Consider the following 27667-nt stretch of genomic DNA (forward strand, 5'->3'; position numbering starts at 1 on the left):
CCATCAAAGACCTTGGTATGGACTAAATCATGTACCTCCAATTCTCCAGACTGTACCAGGAAACAGGACCTTGAAGGAGGTAACTCAGGTTAAATGAGGTGCCAAGGGTGAGGCCTCTGATTCAACAGGATGAGTGTCCTCATGAGAAGAGAAGAGGTACTAGTAGCATGTAGGCACAGAAGAAAGACATATGAGGTCACAAAAGACAGCCATCTACGAGCCAGGAAGAAGGGACCTCTCCAGAGACCAGCCCTGCTGGAGCCTTGGTTTTAGACCCTCAGGCTGCAGAATTGTGAGAAAATCAATGCTGTTTAAGCCACCCAGTCTGTCATATTCTGTTATGCCTGCCCCAGCAGACAAATACAGACCCCTCTGGTTCCCTGATGTGGAGAGGGAAAGCATTAAAGCACGCATCCCTGTAGGATGAAGGAGAAAGCCATGAAAACATTCACTTTTCCCCGCTAAATTTACACTGGCAAAAAGGGAGGGGGAAAAAGTGCAACAAGGCCTTGTCATTTTTCTGTAAGGAAAAAAAAAAAAACCACAACTGGATATTTCTTTTTTTTAATTATTAAAATGAGAAAGTCCATCTCTTCATTCCATGATGAAAAATAAATTGTTTTCGTTTCCCTATATTTCCTGCTATATTTTGAGGTAGGATGTAAAATCTTGGGAAGAGCGCTTTGTTTTTTCCAAGTGTTCATTTCACGCAGAGCAAATTAGTCAGAATCACAGGCAGTATGAATCTGTCATCATTGTGACCCTTGCTCTCGGAACACGACTGTGCTGAAATCCTGAGATAAATCTTTATGCCAAAATCCTATTATTTAGAAATATAATAAAAATAACAATCAGAGAATGACATCAGGACTGTGAGAACACTGCCCTCCTTTGCACATCAGAAGAAGCTAACTTCCGCTCGTCGCTGGCTGAAATGACAATACCAGGGCCTGGAAAATATCTGCTTGGTTCCAACATAAATAGTCTTCTGTCCTCTGGGGAAAAATGCTTTTTTTTTTTTTTTTTTTTAACTCCATGGCTTCAGACAGGCTACTGGCTTGGGCACACTAACACCTTCTGGAGATGGCATGGAAATATCATTCAGTGAGTTGAAAACAGATAAGGATGTGTTTTTACACTTACGGGTAAGTAGATATTACTTGGAGTGTAGTGATCACTTTTGTCAACAGGCTTTCTCCTCCACCCTTGACCTCTGACTCATTTAAAGGCATAACGGGGAGTATTGGTTGGTAGTGGAGGGAAGAGCATTTAGGTAGAAGATACTGGCAAGAGTGCAACAGAGATAAAATTGAAGAGATGAAGCGAGGCAAGAGGAAACATCTGGATACCTGGCAAGGTTGACCTTTGACTCCTTGCCTGAAATGGCTCATTACTGACTTTTCTTCATTGTTGACCTATTATCTGGTGTTTTTTCCCCCCTACTTTTGCATATTTCTCTAAAAACAAGTAAGATAAAGATTGCCATTTATTTACTTTAAAGGTTCATAAGATGTCCAGTCAAATCTCTAGGGAAGATCATACTTCAATAATTCACAAATAGTTGAGCATTTTCTTAGTCTGCTCTTCAAAACAATACTGAACCTGAAGAACATGGAGCCAAGAAGCCAGGCAGTTTCCTGAGTCCACTGCACCTGATCTCACATCTAAAAGAATGCCTGTGACTGTGTTCCTGGATCTGACTAGGCAGGTTTGCTTTTGTTTTCAAGCAACAGCACATTGATCTGGAATGATCAACCATTTAGGTTTTAAAAACAATTTTATTTTAGCCAGGCATGGGGGCACATGCCTGTAATCCCAGTGGCTCAGGAAGCTGAGGCAGGAGGATGAGTTCAAAGCCAGCCTCAACAAAAGCAAGGTGCTAAGTAACTCAGTGAGACCCTGTCTCTAAATAAAATGCAAAAAGGGCTGGGGATGTGACTCAGTGGTTGAACGCCCCTGAGTTCAATCCCTGATAACCACCCCCTCCCAAATTTTTATTTCATTGCAGTATGATCACGTCACATGAAATCTAGCTTCTCAACAAATTTTCAGTGTACAAAATGTTTTTGTTCCATGCTGTACAGCAGAGCTCCAGCACTTGCTCATCTTATTTAAATGAAGTTTAAACCCATTAATGAATAATTCTCCTTTTCATCCTCTCAACCCCTAGCAATCACCATTCCTCTCTTTGATTCTATGAATTTGACTCTTTTAGATATTCAGAACGTGGAGTCCTGCAGTATTTATCCATCTATGACTGGCTTATTTCATTTAGCATAATGTACTCAAGGTTCGTCTATATGACTTGAGATATGGCCGTTTAAAGCAGTAGATCAAGCAGATCCATTCTATACCAAAGCCCTCTGCCCAGGGGAAGCCCTCTCCAGGCTCATCTAGCAGGTGCTCCTGAGTCTTGCAGAGCCGCAGGGATCTGAGGCTAACTCTCAGGCACAGTGGAGCAAATTCCATAGGAGCTGCAAGTTTGATTAACACAACACAGACATTGCTTTGGAGAACAAATCTCAGATATTTTTTGCCTTATCATATTTTACTTTCTCAAAAATGAACTGCTAGATATTTCTGTGACCTTGGTCTCTTCCCTCTACTTCAGTTACAAATTTCTGAAGACATTTCAATCCTGACATGTTTGAGACTCAGCTCTTTGATGACTAAAATTAGTAAAGTGGACACTACTAACTGCAATATGAAAAACAAATGCATAGGGATTTTGATTTCAAACAGAATCTCGTTATACTTGATTATGCAAAGAGCTAAAATAAAATTTCTACTGTATATTCTTTCCCATTATATTTTTAGAGTTGTTTTTCGTTTTTTGGTTTTGGGCACTGGGGGTTGAACTCAGGGGCTCTTAAGCTCTGAGCCACACCCCCGGCCCTTTTTTATATTTAGAGACAGAGTCTCTCTGAGTTTACTTAGGGCCTGGCTAAATTGCTGAGGCTGACCTTGAACTCATAATCTTCCTGTCTTAGCCTTCTGAGCTGCTGTGATTATAGGTATGTGCCATCCCGCCCTACTCAGAATTTTCCTACAAAATATAGTCTATCCCCAAACAATTGCTATTCATAAACTACTGGATCAAATTGGGTCCTGGAAAATTCTCAGTTATATTTCATTGCAGTGTTAGTATATAAAAGAGGTCCTTCAATAAGAGGTTCATCTGCTTATATCTGATAATTTGTTTTGGCTATCAGAGATAATAACTCCTTTCATGTTCATGTGGCAGCTCCTGCGCTGTATTTTTCCTCTGGACAAATATTGTTTTTATAGAAGAGCTAATTCTGTAAAAACAGATTTAATTATTTCAAATCAAAACTTAAAATGCAAATAAAATGTCAATGTTTCTCTTGAATCTATAAAATACTCAGAAATTATCAAGTTATTAAATATTTATCTTCTTCCTCCCTCAGTCACATTCATTTTAAAAACTGTCATTTTAAAAAAATATGACTTTACTTAGAAATGGGGATAAATTATAGAGAGATAAGAACAGGCCAGGTAGGATCCCACTGGACTGAGGACACAGCACCCTCTGGTGCAGGTGATCCCTGTCTCCACCTCATGATGCTGGTGGACAAGGACAGCTCAACTGGACACACAACCCCTGTGAAGAACAGCAACCAGTGGTTGGGTGCTTATCTGGAATTATGCTATGCTATTTATATGTATTATTTCAATAAATACTGCCATGAAATCTCTAAGAGAGACATCACTATGCACATTTTGAAATGAGGAAACTGAATCCTTGTGAGATTCAACAATTTGGTTAGTTAGTGAGTGACAGAGCCAGAATTTAAACCAGTATAGCAGTGATTTTTCATTATCCCATGATAATGGGTAATCCCAGTGGCTCAGGAAGCTGAGCCAGGAGGATCGTGAGTTCAAAGCCTATGCAAGTCCAAAGTTATTCTCATAATATAAAGATTGCTTTTTTAAAAAGTTTCTTCATATATGTATGTTCAAATTTTCTAAAAGCTGCACAATGTTTGATGACAGCTAATAGAATTTGGACTTGTTTATTCTTATATTTTAAAAATGTATCCATTCTCAGAAAAAATATCAGTAGAGGAGGAAGAATAGGAGTAGGAAGGAGGGACACTAGGGACTGAAAGAAGCATTATTAATGCATGTATGATTATGTCAAAATAAACCCCACTATTATGTAAAACTATAATATACTAATAAATTCATTTAAAATGTATTCTTTCTTTCTTTTTTTTTTTAAAGAGAGAGAGAGAGAGAGAGAGAGAGAGAGAGAGAGAATTTTTTAATATTTATTTTTTAGTTTTCGGCGGACACAACATCTTTGTATGTGGTGCTGAGGATCGAACCCGGGCCGCACGCATGCCAGGCGAGCGTGCTACCGCTTGAGCCACATCCCCAGCCCTAAAATGTATTCTTTCTTAACAGAAATATTATTAAATATTATTTATTCACAGAAATAACCCAGATAAACCAAAGTTCTTTGGGGACTTGAATAATTTTTAAGAATGTGTAAAGCAGACCTGAGACTGGAGAATTTGAGAGCCATAGCATTGTATTATGTTGTCTGACACAAATTAAAGATGCCCCAAATTTGCTGGGGATGTAACTCACTGGTAGAATGCTTGCCTACCATGCATAAGGCCTTTCAATCCCAAACACCAAAAAAAAAAAAGACACCCCAACTTCAGAGCAAGCAGTCCAGTAAAATCTATCATCAAACAAGGAAAATCTTGTCAATTAAGATTTTTTTTCCTTTCCCCCAAAACCAGGGCTTTTGTTGTATTTTATGGGGTGGGAATTCTTCATTTCAAGATTAAAGAGAAATGATGGGTTGGTTCCTAGGTGTAGTTTTAAGTCAGATTTTCCTGGACTCTGGGAGATGTCGCTATTGCTATGCCTTTACCTACAACTTTCTTTTGAAGTGAAGTAATAAATTTCTCTTCTTTATAGGTCATAGTTTAGAGCATAAAAGAGTGGTTAAGCATTCAAAGTCAGACTGCTTGCTTCCAAATCCTGGCTTATTGGCCACAGGCAAATTACATTTACTCCTCTGAACCTGTAACATTATAGTAATAGTAATATTATAGGGTTCTTGGGAAGATTAAATGAGCTAATGCTTCTCAAAAGTAAATGAAATAAATACCACTTAGGACTCTTAGCATACCATCCTTAGTGTATGGTAAATACTTAATACATTTTGCTCTTATTACCATGATTTGAGGGTCAACTAGTAAATAAACAGATTCCTCAATGTGGTCTCACTTTCCCCTCTAAATTCCACTCTGATTTCAGTGAACAGTTGGTTCTTTCTTTGGCAAGGAATTAATGCTTTCTCTTCTATCACATTTTTAGTAACAAAGTGACTAAGAATAATCAGGAAATTTTTCAAGAGGCAGCTCAGCTGGTTGCTTCTCCCTTTTGAGGAGCCATCTGTCAAAATTGGGGATTGTAGAAATCAACTGTGGACCTCCATCTCACACCTGCCTCTGCTGAGAACTGTGGGTGTGGCCTAGAGCAGATGGTGTCCCCCTTTGAGAAGGGAAGGGGTCTCAGTGCACGGTTCATAAAGAGTCTTATAGCAGGGCTGAGAATATAGCTCAGTTGATAGAAGGCTTGCCTTGCATGCACAAGGCCCTGGGTTCAATCCCCAGCAACACACACACACACCCCCACACATACACACACACACACAAAGATTCCTGTAGCTATGTCTTTCTAAGAGGGTATATTTTCAGATGTAATCACCAGTGTTTTCCTGAAAAAGCAATAGAATATCCAACGTGTTCATTGTATTGTACTTTGATACATATTTAAATAAAACCGAGTACATTTTGCAAACATCAGCTACAAGTATAAAACATCAATATAAACATATTGTTCTTTAAATTTCCAGGTAAAATGTAGATTTAAATATGTGCATGGTATTTGATCCATTTTCTTGAGCATTTCTGATTTATCATAAGAACAGAATCTAATCCTAGACTGATTTCCCTTAGGGATTAGTCAACATTTATTTTAATGCCTCTTAAATCGTTGGGTTCATAAAATCTTACATCTCTCAATTTAAATCAAATCTTGATTTCCTGGAAATCCTGGTTAATGTCAACAATCCCTTGAATCCTTAAAAAGTAGTTGGTAACTCATGAAAACATTTGAAGCAGATTAACTCTTAGTGATCACAGTTTTCCTACATGGACAGCAATATATTTTTAGCCTTGTTTATTCACACATTTTAATGAGGAAAACAAAAACAAACTTTGAAGTTAGTTACCAAATGTTTATTGAGCACTTTCTGTTTTATGATACTACATTTTTTGTAGTATCATAAAATATTTAAAAAATAATTTATTCTCTTCAGTTAATCTCTCGATTATCTGGGTGTTAATCATTCCTTTTTTTCCTCCTTCACATCATTGTTATTTAGAGATTACATTTACACTCATTCATTCGTAAATGTTCTTCAGTGCATTACTATTCTAGTTTTCAATCAAGCTGTCCAAAAATGAACAAGTAAGTAATATGTTAGAATACATATGTACAAAAGTATATATATTTGTATATATATATATATATATATATATACTATGCATATACAAATATATATTTGTATATGCATAGTAATAAGTCATACGTATATACTTGCTTACTAATTGTAGAATCTTTTAAAAATAGCAAGGATTATATTGTCTTGCATTTATTGCTTCCTCTCTCCCATATCTAATAAAATAGTGTTCTGAACATTGTAAGGATAACCATTGCTGACTTATTGCTGTCATTCTGGAGAGCAGAGTACCAGTGCTAAAGAGCTGAACCTATTCTGTGATATTTAAAGGGGAGTTCTTACAGCATTAGCCAGGAATGAAGGAGTGAAAAGCATATACCATCTTCATCCATCAGCATTATCATCAACCAAGTACAATAATCCAGGAACTCCCTGGGTAGAGTGACCTTGGAGTCTGCCTCACTCCTTTATGTCTCTCTATGCAGGGAGGGGATGAGGAGGGAGATCATGCAGGAGAAGGCAGCCCCCCCCCCCCCCCGCTGCTTCTTAATGATTTTGAGAAATATTTCTAAGTCTCCTCCATTAGGAATTGGAATAAGCCTAAAAATTAGGAGAAAGTGAGAAAGCATACAAAAATGCGGAAAAGAAAAGATTTGGAAATCAGATTTGCAATTCTTTGGAACAAAAGAAACAAGAGACACTAGAGAGGAGAAAAGGAAAGGCATATTAGGGAACCTGGGAGGGAATCCTGCCCCGGATTCTGATCTGCAGCATCTCGGGAGTGAACAAATAGATGGCATAAGCCACTAACATGAGCTTGAAGACTTTACAATGTCCAAATACATTCATTGACATACTCAAAATGAGAATTATTTGGAGTAATTATAATAACACATCCTTACAGATGTTATTTTAGAAATGTGACACTCAGCTTTACAGACTTTTAAATAATTTTAACTGAAAACTGGAATTAAAATTAGGTAATAAAATGTCTGGAGACTGACCTACTACTTAAAAAGTGAAGCCACAGATATGAAAAGCCCAGTTGGCTGGAAATTGTGTACGTGGCCAACCATCAGGCAGTGTACCTCCATACACAACTCCACAGTATGGGTCAAACTGTCAGGATGCAGACTTTCTAAGGATAATATAGCCTAAGTTCTTATTCAGATGTGCAGGATCCCTTTGACCTCGAGATAGTGCCGCACATCCCAAGAGTGTCACAGTGCAAAACAAGCTAGCTGTTTCTACAACGGACAGCAGCATTGATACCAAGGGCCAGGCTTAAAGATAGCACTGAAAAATGCAATGGCCAGAGGCTAGGGTTGTGGCTCAGTGGTAGAGTGCTCGCCTTGCATGTGCAAGGCCCTGGGTTTGATCCTCAATACCCACATAAAAATAAATAAAGTTAAAAAAGAAAAACTGCAATGCTATTTGCTGGTAATTTATGCTTAGTTCTATCTTTTAATTGGAAATAGAGGCATCAGAGTCTTCTCATTGCAGCACTAGAGAACTGGGTCACAATACATTGTGTGCATCAGAACTTTCCAGGCTGCTTGCTGAAGTTGGAGATTGCTCAGAATTCCTGCCCTCTCACCTCCCCATCTTCACAGCTCTTGATTCCTCAGGTCTGCAGTAGCTCCAGGGATTCGCACTTAAATCAATCCTCCTAGGCAATTTTGATATAGATGGTCTAAACACTTGGCAATATATTGCAAATATAGCCTTGTACACATTTTATGGGGAGTATCAGGGATTGAACTCAGGAGCACTCGGTCACTGAGCCACATCCCCAGCCCTATTTTGTATTTTATTTAGAGACAGGGTCTCACAGAGTTGTTTAGCACCTTGCTTTTGCTGAGGTTGCCTTTGAACTCACGATTCTCCTGTCTCAACCTCCGGAGCCACTGGGATTACAGGCCTGCATGGCCCTTGTACATTTTTTTAAATATCATAATGAGATGGGGATTTGGGATTAAGAGAGCACTATACTGAGTCTCAAAGGAAATATTCAGGTAACAATGAGATGCAAAAAGTGCCCAGGAACAATCACAACTCCTGAGCAACATGCCCTTGTGAAATGAGGGCAATGCACAAGTGCAGGGAAAACAGGTGGGAAATTGTGTAGCTCCATCCTGGCTCGACCTCTACTCAGCACTTAGCACTCAATGTCTATAAATATTAATAACCCACACCAAAGGGTTGCTGTCTGTCCCTTGGAGATAGCCTGCATTCTTCCTTAAATGTATAGTCCTTGCTTTACCTCACAGATCTCTCTCTTGAGATTGCCCCAATGCTGCCTTGAATTTGTATCTACTTTCCTAAATAAACCTATGGCTATGCCTTTGGCTTGTATGTGCTAAAAATTCTTTTTCATTGGATATGCCAAGAACCCAGCAGGTCCTGAGTCAAGTTTCCCCTTCTTCTTCAGAACTCCTTGGACCCTTCTTCTAAGACATGTCTTCTTCTATGACAATAAGATGTCTTAATGTTTGCCACATTTTAGTCTCTCCAGGTCTATAAAACAATTCTAGAAAACAAAATCTTTACTATCACTACCAAAACCATTGACATTAAGTCAATTTTAAGGAAAGAGAGAGAGAGTGAGTGTGTATGTGTGTGTGTGTGTGTGTGTTTTGTTGGTGTAGACAGATCAAAAATGATAGATGGATGGATGATAGATATATAGACAGATAGATAGACACATACATATGATAAACTATTCAGAACCCCTTCTTCTTAGGCTTCATATGATATTGTTGTGGGATTAGAAATACATTTCCAATAGAAATACACTCTGTACAGGAGTATTAATGCCCAAGCCTGCAACTATGTTAATAATTCAAAGAGATGTTGAAATGAGAGTATCTTGACTTTTCTATTTTCTTGAGATAAACATGCCAATTTGCATTCAAAATGATGAGTTATTCTGAGATTGCCTGGGAAAAAAAGGTATCTATAAAATCAATTTGTTGTCATTCCTTAAATTCATTTAGACCCAACTTTTATTCACTTCAAGGAATTGAGCAGGAAGTGGGGTATTGATATATCAGTCAGGCTGCATTTCTTCAGACCTCCATTCTTCAAGGCTCTTTTGGTCAAGTCTCAGGGCTCACTGTCGGGGAAAAAAAAAAAAAAAACAAGAAAAAAACCTGATGTTACCATTCAGACAGATAAATGGGAACAAGGAGGCCTTTCCACAGCTCTCTCCCCAGAGCCTAAGAGGGTGCCATAGCTTCTCAATCAATAGTTGTTGAATGAATTAATTCTTCTATATGTTGTTCATAAGGCATTTAATTTTTTTACTTCTTCACAAAAAAAAGAGAAATCTGAAAATTTTTATACTAGTCTAAATCTTTTCCATATCTTTGTACATACAGATATAGAGGTTTTTATACTATTAGGATCGAGTGTGTATTAATTACAACTCAAAAGTTGTTTCATGGACTGGAGAGATAGCTCAGTGGTAAAGCACCTGCATAGCATTCGTGAGGCCCTGACTTTGGTCTCTATTAACACACACACACAAGCACACACACACACACACACACACCCCAAAATTGTTTCATGATCCTGAGTTTCTTCTCCAAAACTGTTCTGAGTGAACTACAAGAAGCGTCATTTCTCTTGTCCATTGTGATTGCCTCTCCCGATTTCAGTACTCAGAAATGCTCCAAAGTCACAATCCATGACTTCGAGATGGCTTCTCAGTTAAAGCCACAGCTCCAGGGAGTGAAGAGGCAAAAGCTTAGTTCAATTGCTATAGTGCTGCCTAAGAAATTTTCTTGGGTCAATTTAGCTAAAATGATTTTGTAGCCCGTTCCTCCTCTTTTGAAGCTATCTGGGAACTAGAAGAGACTTATTCCCGGCCCCCCCACCTCTCCTCAGCTTACCTCTGTCCCAAACACACACAAAACCTCTTATACACAACACACACACACACACACACACACAATTGTCTAAGACAAATTCCAATTAAATGCTTCTGGGATTGCCCTCCAAAACTTTAACTTTTCCCCCAAAACACTCTTACCTGACTTTGTTATCAGGTATATAGAATCCAAATTTCCTGTCTTCCTTGCTGTGGCTCCTTTCTAGTCTTTATTGTTTATTTAATGTGGTCTTAAATTCAAAGCAGTCACACCATATTCCTTCAAAAATGAAAGAAAACCTATCAGAGAAACAGCAGTTTCAATTTCAGACTTTAAAAAATCTTCATTTTGTTATTTCTATTCCATGTGGCTTTACCATGTCGTTTTTTGAATCTTGCATTGAACTCTCAGAACCGTGCAGAAGACTGAGCTCTGTCCCTGGGGTGAAAACAATTTAACGTGACTCCAAATTTGCTTATTTAAAAACAGATGTCACCCATCTACCGAATGACCATAGAAAGAAAGTATCTGGATCAACTTTATAGTGGTAAGATTGAAAACCAGAGCTTTATAAATTACAATTAGCTAGTTGACCCACAATGCAAAATCCTATAAGGACCAGACTGTCAAGAGTGATCCTCTCTTTTCTGATCTGAAGGTTTGAGTCTCAGAAACACACACACACATACAATGGGGAGGATGTCACTGTGGAAAAAAACCACAAGATAATGAGATGAAACATTGCCAACACACCACATCAGTCCATGAGATTGCAGTGACAGTCATAGCTTTCTTCTGAAAAGTGTACGAGAACCCCATTGCAAAGATGGTGTTTCTTCTTTACTTTTTATTTTTATATGATAATTTCAAAGATGCCTTATCTTTGTTTCTAATAGACAGAAACGTGAAAAACTATTTCTCTTCACTTAACTGCCTGCAAGGAATTAATAATAAATGAGCACATAAAAGCATTATAGGTTATATACAAAGATATGAAAAATTTTGCTTTATATGTGTAATAAGAATTGTAACGCATTTCACTGTCATGTACTTAGAAAAATAAAATCAATTAAATTTTTAAAAAAGCATTATAGGACCTTTCAATTTCAGAGAATCTTAAAGGCAGAAAGGGCTCCAGAATTCATTCACTGCACTGTTTCTCAAACTTGGTTATGTTGGACCCACAACTGGAGAATATGATTGTACACATAGGGAGGGAAACTGGGCGCATGTTCACTTAAAAAGCTCCAGAGTTGTTTTGCTATCTGGCCAGTGTGTGCAAATCAAGTCCAAACATCTTATTTTCAATGAGAGAAACTAGAAATCGTAGAAACCAAGTGAATTATTAAAGAGTCACTTAAACTTATTTTGGAAAGAATAAATATTTTCAATTATTCAACAAATGCTAATCACATATCTACTATGCACTCTGCTAAATATTAGGCAAAAACAGTTCGAAGCCAAATAAGACATAGACCTTATCCTCACATCTTTTTTAGTCAAGGCAAATAATCGTTTAATTATTAAATGAATGATTGCATATTAAAAGCTAAACTTGAAAACTATAAAATGCTATGCAGATATAATGTGTAATTAATTACTGCTTTCCTACATTTAAACCCTGAAATTCTATCTGAAGTAAATGTCCCTGAGCTGATTTTTCTTTTCAGGAAATACTGGTAACTTTTCACATATAATGAGACATCCTAATGATACGCATCACTAATTTGGGAGGACTGATAAGTAACTTCCTTGTACCAACTGAACTTAGCAGGTAGAACCACCATGCTCTATCTCAGTTGACCTAGGTATATATACTTGCTTATCAATATGAGAGGAGAGAAACTTCAGCTTTTCCAAACTATTTTACTACTGTCCCTCTGCAGAAGACATATGATGATAACAACCCCTTTGGATGTATTGAGATTCAGAACGTACATTTCATTTCCAACAAATGTTTTTGCTGGGTACTGTCCTCTCCACGGTCCATCTTCTATTAATCCCTATGTCTGCTGGTGATGCAGGTGCCCCCTGCAAACCCCTTGGTGGGAAACTATGTAAGCTTATGTACTGAGCTGAGGTGGGGGGGACCTGAATTTCTTTTCCATTCCTACAGCTAGTGCTGGTGCATTGACTCCCTGATAGAGTGCTCTAGAAGATTAGCAGGGACATTCATTTTCCGCTAACTGCACACAAATACCATGAGACTACTCTGGGGCTCGCTGATACCTCAGACAATTCTGTTTTCCAAGTTTGCTTTTTCACTCTTGGGTGTCTTTTTGTGTGCCATTTGGCAGAGTCTCAATTCCGCAGGGAACTAACTTTTGGATTTTTTTCATTTGTATCCAGGTTCTCTTGTTTTTCATTTGGGGCAGAATTTTACTAATAAATGCTTGAACAGCAATGGCACAGTTCTGAGTGGTTTTTATTGCCAGAATAAAACACCCACTTACTAGTTATATAAGAAGGTCCTTGACTGGCTTGGGAAAGTTTCATTTTATTGTTTAAGACAAATAATAGAAGGGAAATTTCTTGCAGAGAAATTTCTTGCAGACAGAGTCACAGTGCTCTATAAAGGAGGATTAATGATATAATATTTGGGGGGCACATCCCTAACACTTTGAGAAAGGTACCCTAAAGGATAATGATAATTCTTTTTCTACAAATGAACCTTCAGGTCCTATTTTCTGGGGAAAAAATCCTGAGATGATGGACCATATATCTCACTGAAAATGGCCTCTGATATGCTTGCTTTTATGAAAGAACACAGATACAAATATAGGCTCATGTCCCCAAGGGAGAGTTACTTATGGGTTTATAATGTTCAGCCATTCTACCGTTGATTTTCCTTCTTTATTCTTGTCTCTATCTGGAATGAATTCAGTGTTAAGTGAAATTACCCCACAAGAGGATGTGGTGGAAACTTTCGTCCCATGACAAGGAATCCTTTCATAGCATTTGAATCATGCATTTCCTCTTGGAGTCCGTTTCTGGAGGGAGATGATCCTCCTCAGTGACAATGCCTTCAATCCATCACTCAGAGCCAAAGTCTTATCTCAGGTTCGCTCTCAAACACTATGTACCAAGCATCCGTGGCCATCTTTCAAGCTCTTTTCCTGTTTATTGCCTTAAAACTGGGAAATGGTTCACTGAACAAAGGCAGGCCCCCAAGGCCAAGCAGTGAACGCGACACCCTGATAAATATTCAGGCCAATGTCTTTCAAACATTATTGTGAATCATCTTCCCTCCTTCCTTCCCATGCTTCAGTCATCTTGCTGGCTCCGAATTGTCACCTTTTGTCTCAGGCCTCAGCTGCCTTCAGTTTACTGCATATGACTGCAATTGTCTTTGTCTCCTTTATCCGCTTCACTGTGTCTCATTTTCCTAAAGTATCTGGCACCCATTTTTCCACAACATAGTTCCTTTTGTTCCAGGAAAAAAAATAATCTGGGGATGCAGCAGAAACACAGTTCCAAAGGCCACGGGGTGACATCCTCTCTCACCTGATCTTTATTCATATCTGGTTTTTAATTGCATTTTTTTCCCCATTTCTCAAGCACCATACACCTCCCTTCCTCCCTGACAGGAAGGAGCATTTTATTTCTCATTCAAAACGCTTTCCTACTGATCTCAATTCTTCAGAAGCTCCAGAGGCCCCTTGTTACCTGTTGGTTTGTCTCATGTTGGTTGATCTGTTGGCCTTGCTGTAGTTTATTACCTTTTCAACCTTTTTTTGTTCCCCCTCCCATTTCCCAACTTAGGCCAGAACTTACAACCCGCTGTCTTTTCTCATCTTCACTATCATTATCTTCAGACCCAGTCTTCCCAAAATGGATTTTTTTTTTTTTTAACCAACCCCGTGCTCTTTAAAGAAACAAAGAGGAGAATTATGTGATGGTTTCCACTGTCGGAGCGTCTGAGGCTTTGTTTGAGCGAGAGCTTCAAATCCAAAGCTAAACCTTGACTTAACACACAAACTCAATTGACTAGAGGAGTGCCCATGTTCAAGCCCACCAATTGGCTGAGGACGCAATCAGAGGGTTATTGGCAGGTATCTTCTTATCTCCCTGGTGCACTGAAAAAACTCAATTCATTAAAATAATAAAAAAAGATCTTGGTCCCTCATGTGAGCGGCATGTGATTTTCCATGAACGTTCGGCTCAGAAGGCATCGTGCCTATTATACATTCCATTTATAAATCAAACACCCCTCGTCCTGCGGCTGCACGCTGACATGTCAGCGAGGCTTGGGTCAGCCGCACACACTTCCACGTGAACAGCAGATGAAGGCAAAGAGACAGGGAAGCGGCTCTTTTTTGCCCCCCTTTTCTACCAGTAATAGGCAGCTCGAACGTTAAAATTGGGCTGAGACTCCAAAACCAAAGTCCCATGAACCATAGAAGCAAAGAGACTTGAGATAAAAGGCAGGATCTGTCTGTTCTCTTGGATCCTTCACCTTTCTTTCCTCTCCCCTTCATCATGTTCATTGGAAAGGAAAGTATGTGCATGTGTGTGTGAATTAAAGAATATATCTAGGAAAAGATGGGGAAAAATCTGGCCCAAGAAAGACTTTGGTTTCTAAAACCTCTGAAGGCGGTTTGGGCCTCGGAGACCAGGGCTTTGTCCATGCCCAGAAGTGAACGGGGAAAGAGGACGTGCAGGTTGCCAATCAGAAGGTCGTGGATAACCCCTCTGAGGAGCTCCACCATGAAAGCAACAGGTACCAAGTCAGCCCGGCCTTGTTTTAAAGTCGCCGTGCCCTGCCTCATTGCATATGGAACCAGTGTGATCTGGTGGCCTCCAATACATGCCCCCAAAATGCAATTCACCAAGATCCACTGGGGAGAAGATCTTGTTAAGAAATTAATTTCCTACGATCAAGGTATGTCAAAAATTTCCAATCTTTGCTCCTTTGTCCCCACCCCTACCACTTCTAACCCTATCATCTTTTGTCATGAGTAATAGAAAACAAAATTAGACGGAGGGTAAAGGAGAAGAACACCAATGGCAACTTTCATTTCCTTGGATTTGTTTTTTATTTTTATTTTTCCTACTACTAGACAAGAGCCAGGGAGTGAAGGAGTTGAGGGGATCCAGAAAGATCAAAAACAGACAAAAGTTGAAAACTGTTCCCATACTTGGGGATTGAGCCTATGTACAAGCATGGGGAAAGGAGAAATTTAAAAGTGGTCATATCATTTTTTACCTTTTTTTCTTTCTCTGTGTTGATTCCAAAGACTTAGAGACCGCCTTGCTCTCCAGACTTTAAGAAATATATAATAAATAATCTAAAAAACCTCCTAAAAAGGAAAAAGAGTGAAGATAATAAAAGAAGAAAACAAGTAATTATTTTCTTTGAAATAATGAAATCTTGTCAAAACAAGTAGACCATGGTGTGTTGAGACAACAGAACTAGTTGCTACCATTTCCCTCCAGAGGACAGATCTAAATAAAGTAGTGTCCTGGAATTCCAGTACAATTTAGGATAAATTGGTCATGTCAGAAATGTCTCATCGAAGGGTTCAGTCATCATACAGAGTAATCTTTTTCAACCATCGGTTGATATTTGAAATAGCAGTTAGTGTAATTTTCAAAAATATATAGATTAGAGGTTGGAGTTGTGGCTCAGTGGTAGAGCACTTACCTAGCATGTGTGAGGCACTGAGTTTGTTTCTTAGCACCGCATATAAATAAATAAATAAATAAAGGTTCATTAACAACTAAAAAAATTTTTAAAAATATAGAAAGAGATTATAAATGAACTGAACAAAATAACAAGGGACAGGTCTAGGTAAACAAATGTGAAAAATAAAAAATTTCTCAGTTCTAATATATGTCAGAAGTTGGAAATCATTGAGACAGTAACTTGGCCCATGATGAATTTAAGGACTTTATATAACAAATAATGTGCAATTTTTTAAAACAAAGAATTAACATTCCATAGTAACAGAAATAAATCAGTGTTTGCCTTTATGGCATGGCATTTGCCTGAGGTGGCAGATCTGAGAAAGGAAAAGCCAACTGTCCTCTAACTATAGGTCAGCTCTCCCTAGCAGCACAGAGACCTTCCGCCTGGACAGACCAATGTTGAAGTGAGCACACAATAGCCTGCTTGAGTTTGACACAACTCTCATTGTTAAAATTAGTGTTTATTATTGTTTTCATTCAATGCAGCAACTAAATTGAAGACATTTTTTCTTCCATGTGCATAATGTATACTTTCTGAGCATTTTTATGTTAGAGTGTGATATTGTTTTTTAGGATAGTTTTTAATTCTTTAATTAACTGAGTATAGATGACTTATGTTTTCAAGGTATTCATTTGATTTTGCAAAGTCAGCTTCTGCCCTGGCTGGCAATATCCCAGGATGCATAAAGCAGCAGGGGTGATAGTCGTAGTGGGATAAAACTGAATGGATTAATATTTAAAGTAGGTAATTTGCTTAGAAGCAATGTTTAGAAAATATATGCCCCATTTGCTCACAACCGTGTTGTAACTAGTTAAGGAAGATTTATCTCTAGAATGTCACATTACCTAAGTTGCCAGCGTAGAATGCAACATTAATAATGTTTTTTATTTTAAAACATTTCCTGGGCTCTTTACCCTGATGTGTTCTTTGCTGGTAACTTAAGTCAATGTTGTTCTTTCTTTAAGTTCTTATTTGTCAAATAATTGTACAAACTGAGATCCAGACCTTTATCAAAAAGCCATGTTAGTTCACACTGTGATTAATCTTGTGTTAAAGCATTTAAATAAGTGCATTACTCAGAATCATACACTATTATAACGGTGAAGTACTTCTATGTAAACACTTCCATTAACAAGTGGGAAACTAAAGAGGTAAGACTCTAAAATGGCCCAACCAGGACAGCAATTGAGTCTCCTGACTCTTGGTGCTGTGGTTTTCCCATTAAAACATGTTGCCCTGATCTTATTAATTGGCAGTGTTCCAGTTAATTTTTAAAAATGGGAGATACTGATTCTTAACTAAGAAATGTGATCCATCAGCTTACAGAGATGTGAGCAGAGGAAGGAGACACCACCAGTGAGTTATAGGAAAGAAAGGCTTATGTGCGCTCCTGGGAAGAGAACTCCCTGGGGCTAGATGGCCAGCCAGTCATAACAACTGACATAAAAAGAGATGGAATTGTTTTAGCTATAAATGGCTTCACTAATAAGATACTTAGAGTTTTTCATTTTGACATATTTTAGGTAGGGTTAGATTTGAACCAAAACAAAATAATTCACTTTCAAAAACAAAACAGGAGATATCTCTCTTCAGCATAACTCCATAAAGAGTAATATATCTGCAATGTCCTTAGGTCACACCACATGCAGCAAGCGGGTCTGTCGTTAGAAAGTTATTACTGAGGTTTTTTAAATGTCAAACACGACTTGTAAGCTCCAATATAGATCGTCAAGGACAGAAAATTTTGTTAGCAATTCTTGGGTTGCCACTGGTTTATTTCAAAGTTAAATGTCATACATACTCAACTTATTTACACATAGCTTAAAGTTTCAAATAATTCAAAGACTTCTTAAAAAATAAAAGTTCCCTGACCCAAGAGCAATCCTCCAGAGGTAACCTCTTGATTCTTTCCGCTACTTATTTTATGTTAATATGATCTTCCAATAACATGTTTACTTGTATAGAATAAGTTTTCAAGATTAAGGATCAATAACTGCTTTTATACCTTAGAAATTAAGAATTTAGCTTTGTTTCACCATTACTGTATTCATCACCACCATCTAATATATATGGATACTTTCATATATTACTTTTGTATGCATCATATATATGTATTTTCTGTATTCATTACTATCATATGTGTGTGTGTAAAATATATTTATATATGTTAGCACTCTCATATTCACCTAATATGGTTACATCTTACCGTTTGTTAGTTCATATTCAGTATTTGTAGTATTGTTACTATGCTCATCCTAATCATAGATAAGCATTTTATTAAGTTGATTCTAAGATTTTTTCCCATATTTTAAGAACTCTGAAAATGGTATGTGTGTGTGTTTGTATGCATATATATATATATAGTAACTTGGCCCATAATGAATTTAAAGACTTTATATAACAAATAATGTGCAATTTTTTAAACAATGAATTAACATTCCATAGTAACAGAAATAAATCAGTTAGCCAGAGAGCCTTTGTAATATAGTTGCCATTGCATATATATAAGTTTGCACAAAGCTAATAATGTCATGACTAATAATGTCATGACTCGTTGAGTATATACACGGTTGGCACTAGCATACTGAGTTTAACTGCCACATAAAGTATCTCCAAGAAGAAATGAAATTGTGAAAGTTATTGTGTACATAGAAAGACAAAAAGAAAAAAAGGAGCATAAATTTGTTATTAGTAACATAAATATTTGTCACTGGAAGAATGACAGCAATTGAATATTTACTTGCAAAGCATAAACAAGTGCTTTATGAAATCTAAGAATAAAGATACCCATGAGTAGATGAAACTAGGTTATGTTGGCTAATAAGAGTGTGGAAAGGATTCTCTGTCACAGGCAATGAAGATAGGAGGAAAGATGGAAGATATTTCAAAGCAACAATAGAAAAATGTAACTAATTTATGTAGACTAACATTAAGTCATTGTGTCATCATGTATAAAGATTTTTTCTTTTGTAGTGGTGCATAACATTGGTGCATCTTATAGTTGATGATATCTTAGAGTCAACAAGGTATGGACGGTAATATACAATGATTCTATTTATTGTTTTGAATAATATTTTGTTTTCCTAGTTATTATTTTATTCTTTAATTTGGTTGTTTTCTAAAAGCTCATCACAAACTCAACCAAAAAAAGTGTTCTCTAAAAGTACAAATCTTCCCCATGAAAAGGAAAGACCAGAAAGATTCCCAGTTTCATCTGACTGGTCTGATCTGCACAGGTGCTCTGTAAGTCTACTGCATAACTGAAGTCCCAGAATAATTTTTGAGAACTTGCATGTCAGAAAATATCTTTAATATGAATAGTAATTTTACAGAATATAAAATTCCAGGTTGGAAATTATTTGCTGTTAGAACCTTTAAGATGTGATTTCATTGTCTTCCAACTTCCAGTGTTACTATTAACTCAAATGTCATTCTGATATTATATGCATGTGACTTAGTGTCTATTTCCATTCCCTGCATAGGCTTTGTTATCTTCTCTTTATCTCTGATATTTCAAAATTTTATGGAGATAATAATGGGTGTCTCTTTTCATCCATTATGCTAAGTTCATGGTGGGCTCATTGTCACTAATGAAATTTCATAATTTATTTATCTGATGATTTCTACCTCTTCTGTTGACCCATTTTCTCCTTATTGAGCTCATATTATTTGAATATGTGCATTCTTGAACTAATCCTCTTAAGTTTTTAAAATTCTTTCTAGCTTTGTTAAATTATCCTACATTATTAGAAATGTCCACTATTTTATCTCCCTCCTTTTTTCCTTTTCATTTCTGCAATCATATTTTAAATTTAAGGGTTCTTTTATATTCTCAGAGTACTCTTTTTTTATAGCATCATGTTCTTGTTTCATAGATATAACGATTTTTTATATTTTTGAGGCTAGTTTTTCCTCAAAATGTTCTTTATGATCTCTGTTTTCTGTAAGTGTCTTTTTCTATTGCTTGGTCTCTGTCTTTTCTGTTAAAGCCTTCTCTCAAATATATGGTTATCTTCTTAGATTTTTAGATAAAGAACTAAAGAGTTGATTGGAAGCTTTAAGGGTGTGAGTCTTCAAGATGAAAGGACTTCACTCTCAGATGATTTATCGTGGCCTTTTAATACTGGATCTTTTGCCTTCAGTACTTTCAAGTCTATGCTCCTGGACTAGTCAGAGAAGGAATTTCAAGTCTCTTTCCTAACTTTTATCATTTAAGGAGTCTGGTAAGAGAATGAAACCAGTTTTCTCCTCTCTTATTATGTAGGCTTTTATCTGATCTCCCTGTTTTTTAGGAGGTTGCTCCTTCTGTTGTGCCAGTCCAGAGACTCTCTGGTTCATGTCTCCTGAAAATAAATCTCCTTTCTTTATATTATGGTGTGAGAGATGGAGAAGGGGAGCAAGTGCCACCTAAATAGCATAAGGATACTTACCTGGGGCTCAACTGATTCTCTAACACCCTCACTGTTTTAGTCAGCTTTTTCACTGCTGTGACTGAAGGATGGGACCAGAACAATTATAGAGGAGGAAGAGTTTGTTTGAAGGCTGGTCCATAGAAGGCCAGCTCTATTCCTTGGGGCTTGAGATGAGGCTGAACATCATGGTGGAGCATGTGGCAGGGGGAAGCAGCTCACATCATGGTAATTAAGAAGCAGAGATAGAGTCTCCACTCTCAAGATACAAAATATATGCCATGCCCCAATTCCCACCTCTTCCAGACACTCCCTACCACTTCAGTTAAATTAATCCCTATCAGGAGATTAATTCACTAATTGGGTTAAGATTCTTACAATCCAATCATTTCTCCTCTGAATCTTCTTGCATTGTCCCACATGTGAGTTTTTGGGGGACACCTCAGATCCAAACCGTAACATTCACCCACAATTCTGTTTTGGGTCCCATTTATACTTTCATGATCATAGACACCTTGTGCTGTTGGTTCCTGAGGCCTTTTGTGGTTCAGAGGCTCAAATCAAATTGCTTCTGAGTTTCATCTGATTTTCATGGTCTGATGCTTGTCCCTTGCCTTCTCAGCTGCCAACATTTTGTTACTGGCATCTTCTCCCATGCTCTCTCTGTCCTTGAAGATTTCTGCCTTTAAAACATCTTTACTTTCATTTTAGTATGCTTTTAGGAGGAAGATGTAATAATCACATGTTTAATTCATCAACTTTAATTGAAAACCTCTCAATAAACTGGAACCTAAATATGACATCTCTTTTGTAATGGTGATCCATATGATGGATTTCAAATAAACTTCTATCATAGAATTTTGTTCAAACAGCAATATGCAATAGAGAAGTACTAATATGAAAATGGTATTTATGTGTATGTTGTTTAAGATCTGTTCTGGTAACAAGAAAAAAAAAAAAGACATCCTGTCTAGATGCACTAAAGTGTTAAAACTGTTTATATCAGTTAATAACAAGATAAGTAAAATTTTTCATCTTGCCCATGTCTCCTGAGTTTGAATTCAAATTTTTTTCTTAAGTAGATATTGTTGGGTTTCTGTTACCACCCAATGGAGAGAGGCCCTGAGATAAATAAAATATTTGGAGACTGAGTCTCAACAACAAATCCAAGTGGCGTAAGTGTTAAGTTTGGATCATCTGGCTGACTCTGGCCCCATGAGGTATCCATGATGATTATGTCAACAACCCACCAGTTCACCCTCACTGTGCTACAGTGTGTGCCTCAAAGGGCACTGACCCCACTGACATCTCCAAAGACGTAAGCAAGCAAGGGAATCCTTCTGACTTGATCCCATGGACTGAGGCCTTAAGACTGTCAACACATGGCATGGCATTCTATTGGCCACAAGAATTGGCACTGAGCCCAGATCACTTGCCTGATAATTGAAGGAGGGCATTCCTTCTCCTTGGGCATTTTCAAGAAAGCAAATAGCCCAACTACTTTTGGTAGCCTCTCTAGACCTGCAAAAAAAAAAAAAAAAAAAAAAAAGCCAGCTTTCAATTGAAGTCAGCAATTTGGATGGTAGAGAAGAGAGGAAAGAAAAATAAATAAATAAACAAAGACAACTAAATTCTTGATCAACACACCCAGAAACCTGATCTACCTCTAAATTTTCTAATGTATGAGTCCATCCTCTCCCTTATTTTAAATGTTGGGTTAAATTGGGTTGTTCTTTCTTTCTTTCTTTTTTATTTATTTATTTTTCTGTTGGGGAGATTATTGGGGATTGAACCCAGGGGCACTTAACCACTGAGCCACATCCCCAGCCCTATTTTTTTATTTTATTTAGAGACAGGGTCTCACTGAGTTGCTTAGGGCCTTGCCAAATTGACGAGGCTGGCTTTGAACTTGCGATCCTCCCGAGCTACTGGGTTAGCAGGCATGTGCCATAGTGCCTGGTGGGTTTTTCTTTATGAATAAACCTCATCACGTGTCTATCTTATCTAGACTATCCACCACGGTTATACAATTCATTGTGGGGAAAGAAAGCTTCTGAGCTTGCCCATATTTATTTACTCAATTAACTAAGGGAAGAGTGTTATAATGATTCTGACATTAAAATTCAAATATTACTGATAAAATGCATTTACTACATGGGCTTATTTGCAGTTCAGTGAACTCCTTATCTTCACCAGTTGTTTTTATTAGATAAAACAAGTATATTTAAATATCTTTGTTCACAGACAGCATTTTCTCCTCTTTTGGTCCTTCATTAACATGAGCTCTGCTTGGGCGTAACTTTAAAAAGCCATTTTACTCCCTCACCAAAAGAGACCTGTCAAAGTCATAAACATAAGAAAAAAGGGGAAAGAACTGTCATAGTCCAACAAAACATCTGATTTTAATTCAGAAAGTAAACACAGATGAGGATTACTCCCTATAGAAAATCACTTGAAAGAATTTTTGCACTTTACTGTCCCAAAGATTAATGTATTATTGATTAAATAACAGTTCGATAAAACAACTCAACATATAGCTGTCCTAGTACTGAATAATGCAGGAAATTGTAGAAAATGAAACCAGATAATTGAGGAAAATTAATATACTTTGCAAATTTAATTATTTGATTGGCTATGTTCAGTAATTTAGATAATTGTCAATTTTCCCTTTTATTTTGAGCAGTGTAATAATTTTCTAAACAAAATGAGAACCATAACAAGTATAAACATGCAAAACAGAATAATTGCAAGGTCATGGTCCTTAAAAATCTTCTCCTCTACCATGTTCACCATTTCATCAACTGATCAAGACTCATGGTTTTAAATACCATCTATACACCAATTAGGACAGTTATAAATCTCTTGCCCCCCCCCACTGCTCTTCATTCTCCAGACTTCTGCATAAACTACTTTTATGACAGGTAACTCCTTCTGGATTTCTAATGGGCATCTCCAACTCAGAATGTTCAAAACTCAACTCTTGATCTTCTCCCTCAAAATATGCCCTACCTGGTCTTTCCCATCCCAGTAGATGGCAACTTTATCTTTCCAGGTACTCAGGAGAAAACTTTCAAGTCTCCCTGAACAGTTTCTTTCTCCCAAACTCATCTCTGACTCATTGGTAAATCCTCTCACTTGGCTCTCCCATCTCAACTTGCCCAGAATCCCATAGCATCCCTCCAATCCCAAGTGTACTGTCCCGCACTGAGTCACCAATCACTTTTTGCTTGGATTGTTGCAACAGCCTCCCAATGGGAGAGGCTGATCCCACATATGTCTCCCTATGAGATTTATTATTTTATATTAATTTTGATCATCATTCTTCTGCTCAAAATCATCCAATGATACCCTATTGTATTCAACATTTAAATAAAAGCTTTCATTGTGACCTCTATGAATTCATCCTCTAATTCCATCCTGATTTCATGTTTTCTACTCTCTCCTCTCTTACTCTGTTCCAACCATCATCCAGGCATGCGCTCACCTTAGGGTCTTTCTCTACTATTCTCTTCCACTTTCCTTCTAAGTGTCATGTTTGAATGAAACCCTGGGAAATTCCTGTTTAAAATGGCAAAGCCTTTGCTTTGCAACTACCTGTTCAATGTCCCACTTTCCTGCTCTGTTGTTCTGCTTTGTCTTGGCAATGATCACTCTCTAACACTTCTCTGGGCTACCATGTTTATTGCCTCTCTCTTTTTCACCAGAAGGTAAGCACTGTGAATCCAGGCATCTTGTTTGTTCACTACTGTATCCCATCATCTATACCAGTACCTAGAACAAAATACATGTGCTGAATAAATAGGAATGACAGACTCCTAAATATGCCTTCTTTACTGATGACAAAAATGGAATAATTCCAAGACTAAAATTATACCTTTCTAAACTTGATAAAAGGCTTTACAACTTGCATTGTTTATTTTCTATTGGTTGAAAACTTGAATACTTAAAAGTATATACTGATGCATGTAGTACCCAGTACAAATGGAAAGACACTAATAAGCTTTAACATTTCACACACCCACACAGAGCACATGTCCACAGATTTCAAAGTTTACCTATGGATCCTAACATGCTTCTCTGGTTTATCTTCACCCAGAGTGGTCCAGACAGATCCATTGTCTATATTTATGTCTGATTCTTATTTTGAGATAAAGCTTATTTTTCCTCCCTTTTTTACCTCTAAAAATTTCGAACCTAGAAAAAAGCTTTAAAAATAGTATCGTGAACATCATATACTCCTTTTCCCAGTTTCTCCATTTTTTCCACATTTGCTTTCTCTTTTGGATTTCTCACAAATATTTCTAATATTTTTCCTGGACTTTTTCATGGATATTTGTTGATATCATGACATTTTACCCCGAAATACATCATCAAGGATCTCTTAATAACAAGCACATAACTCATTCTCTTCTAGACCATCATAAAAGGAGCATACTTGAGAAATTTAACATTGTTATCCAATATATAATCCAAATTCAAATCCCCAAATATCCAGTGCTGTGTATAGCTTTGTTTTTTATATATATTTATTTAGGATACAATAATGGGAAACAAATTATGTTTAGTTGTCATAGCTCTAGAATAATTCTATATTTCTCTTCCTCCCCTACTTCATCTTCCTTCTCCTATCCTTTCTCTTTGTCTATTATATATTGCTGACATTTTTCAAGTGTCTGGGCCAATTGTTTCCTCAGATCAATATTAAAGATTTTTAGCAAAATCTCTACCTAAAAATTAAATTTGTAGTGCATACCTTAATAGCTACAAAAGAGGCTGCACAGTGGACTGATACTAAGCCTAGTCTACGCAACCAGACATGCCTGTATTCAAATTCAGCTCTGCCACTCATGAACTGTGATAAGTCCTTGGCAATTCCTGCTTCTACTACAGAATTTATAATATGGAGATGATCATACTACCCACCTTTCAGGACTATTGGGTAGATTAAACAGGTTAATAAATGTGATATACTTAGAATAAATACCTAGCCTGTGGTAAATGCTTTGAGTGTTAGCTCTATTTATAGTTTTAAGACAACCTTGACATTTCTATTTAGTGGCTGAGATATGATGTGAGAAATACAGGGTAGAAGCTTTTCATTTTCCTTGAGTACATAGTAATTATAAGTGGTCTGACTTGGAATTTTAATTAAAATGTATCATTGGTTTTGGAATTTCAGAGTGTTTTGGCCTCATCTCTTTTTGACAAACAGAATCAGTTGGAGATTTAAAAGGGAAAGTAAAGGTGACACTCACAGATGAGCGGTCTTGACCTGATGGGCCTCTAGAGGGCAGCAGAGGCAATCATGCCTCTGGCCGGGATCTGTATGAGTCACTCCTGTCCACAAACCATAAACAGGATGGGAGGTCAGATTGACTCAATAGACTAAATTGGTGTGCGATTGTTTACTTGGGGACATGAAGTGAGTAACCATGAGTAATGTCAGCATGTATTATCTTTTTGGTAATAAAGCTAATCTTACATTTAACTGTTTCTAGAGACTAAATATATCACACTAATGTGCTCACCTCATCCAAACCATGGTAACCTGAGGCTTATTAGATCTAGTTCCAGCAATTTAATTCTTAGCAAGCAGCTGAGTATTGAGAGTGACTTAGTAATATAAATGCTGCCAGTTCCAGCTCCCCATGGGCAGGGAGTACCATCATTTTTATACAGAACAAAGAGTTCCTCTGCCTGGCTGCCACCTCTTACTCCAAATTTTCCTAACATGCATAACTTCATATCAACTTTAAGACCATTTCATAAGTGTTTCTTGCTGTCAGAACGCAAGTATTTTTCTAGAGTTTAGCTTTGACCAAGATTTGGATAGGGATCTGTCTCAAAAATAGCAAAGCATTCAGAAATAAACTACAAATAAGGATTAGCAACATTATCAGCATTATTCCTGATGATCCAGGGCAAAAATGGGTAAGAGTATAGAATCTAAAAGCAGATAACTTGCGCTCACATCACAGCTCCTCAGCTAACTGGCTGTGTGATCCTGACCATGTTATTTAATCTCTGTGCCTCTGTTTCCTTGTTTGTAAATAAGAGCATCTACCTTATTGGATTATTAAGAGATTTTAAGAGGTTAATATTTGTAAAACACTTCCAGCAGTGCCTCTCCTTTGGTAACCACTCTACAAATGTCAGTTACCATGATCTAGAATCTGAAAATCTTTTATAGCATTCAAGCCTGTCCCTCTTCCACTCTTCCCTACCTGACAATCAGGATGCACACAACAATTAGGGTTCAGTGTATCCACAGAGCATCACCCTCCACATGCAAAAAAAGGAGCATTTTCCCCTTTCACTGGAACACATAGGAAGAAAACTTCTGCATTTCTTAAATCTTCCTCTTAAAATGCTCTTACTTTATTTAGACCCCCTGTTCTCCCTGGTATCATATTTTCTGGGCCAGCAAGGATCTATGGGATTCTCTTGATGCAGGTTATGTTACTGCTTATATCTCTCTTGCTTATTTGCATTGTCACATAGCCTTTCTGAAAACCTAAAGGGCACCACTTACCTAGGCCCTCACCATGCACAAACTTCTGCCCTCCATTTTTTTTTGTTTGTTTGTTTGTTTGTTTTCGGTAGGAGATTGAATCTAGGAGCACTCTAGCACACAGAGCTACATCCCCAGCCCTTTTTATTTTCTATTTTGACTTAAAATCTCACTAAGTCATCCAGGCTGGCCTCAAAACTTGTGATCCTCCTGCCTTGGCCTCCCTAGTTTCTGGGATCACATGGGTGTGCTACTCTGTCCAGATATACCTCTTATTTAGAAAGACCCACAAAACCACATTTTACACAATTCTATAAGGGCTGGGCAGATTTCATTAGTTAGAGTGGTTTGGGAGTATATGTTCTTCCAGGTACTCCAGTGGTCTAGCTTTAAATATTTGATTTACCTTTGTTGGGGGTTGCCTGTCTGAAACAGTGCAACATAGCATTAATGGATTTCATCCCAGACATACTTTCAAAATTTTAAGAAACCTAATAAAATCAAAATAGTTTGTTAAGCAGTCCATTGTGAAAACTGTAGAAAATGTATTGATAATGCCATAGCATGCTGTAAAGATAGGAGGGTAATGAAGCACATGGCTTTTAGAATCAAACAGTAAAGGCTACAGAGTCTTGCCAAGGCTTTGAGGTCTTGGCAAGACTCTGTAGCCTTTACTGTTAC

The sequence above is a fragment of the Ictidomys tridecemlineatus genome, chromosome 10 (assembly GCF_052094955.1).
Source record: "Ictidomys tridecemlineatus isolate mIctTri1 chromosome 10, mIctTri1.hap1, whole genome shotgun sequence".
NCBI classification, from domain to species: Eukaryota; Metazoa; Chordata; class Mammalia; order Rodentia; family Sciuridae; genus Ictidomys; species Ictidomys tridecemlineatus.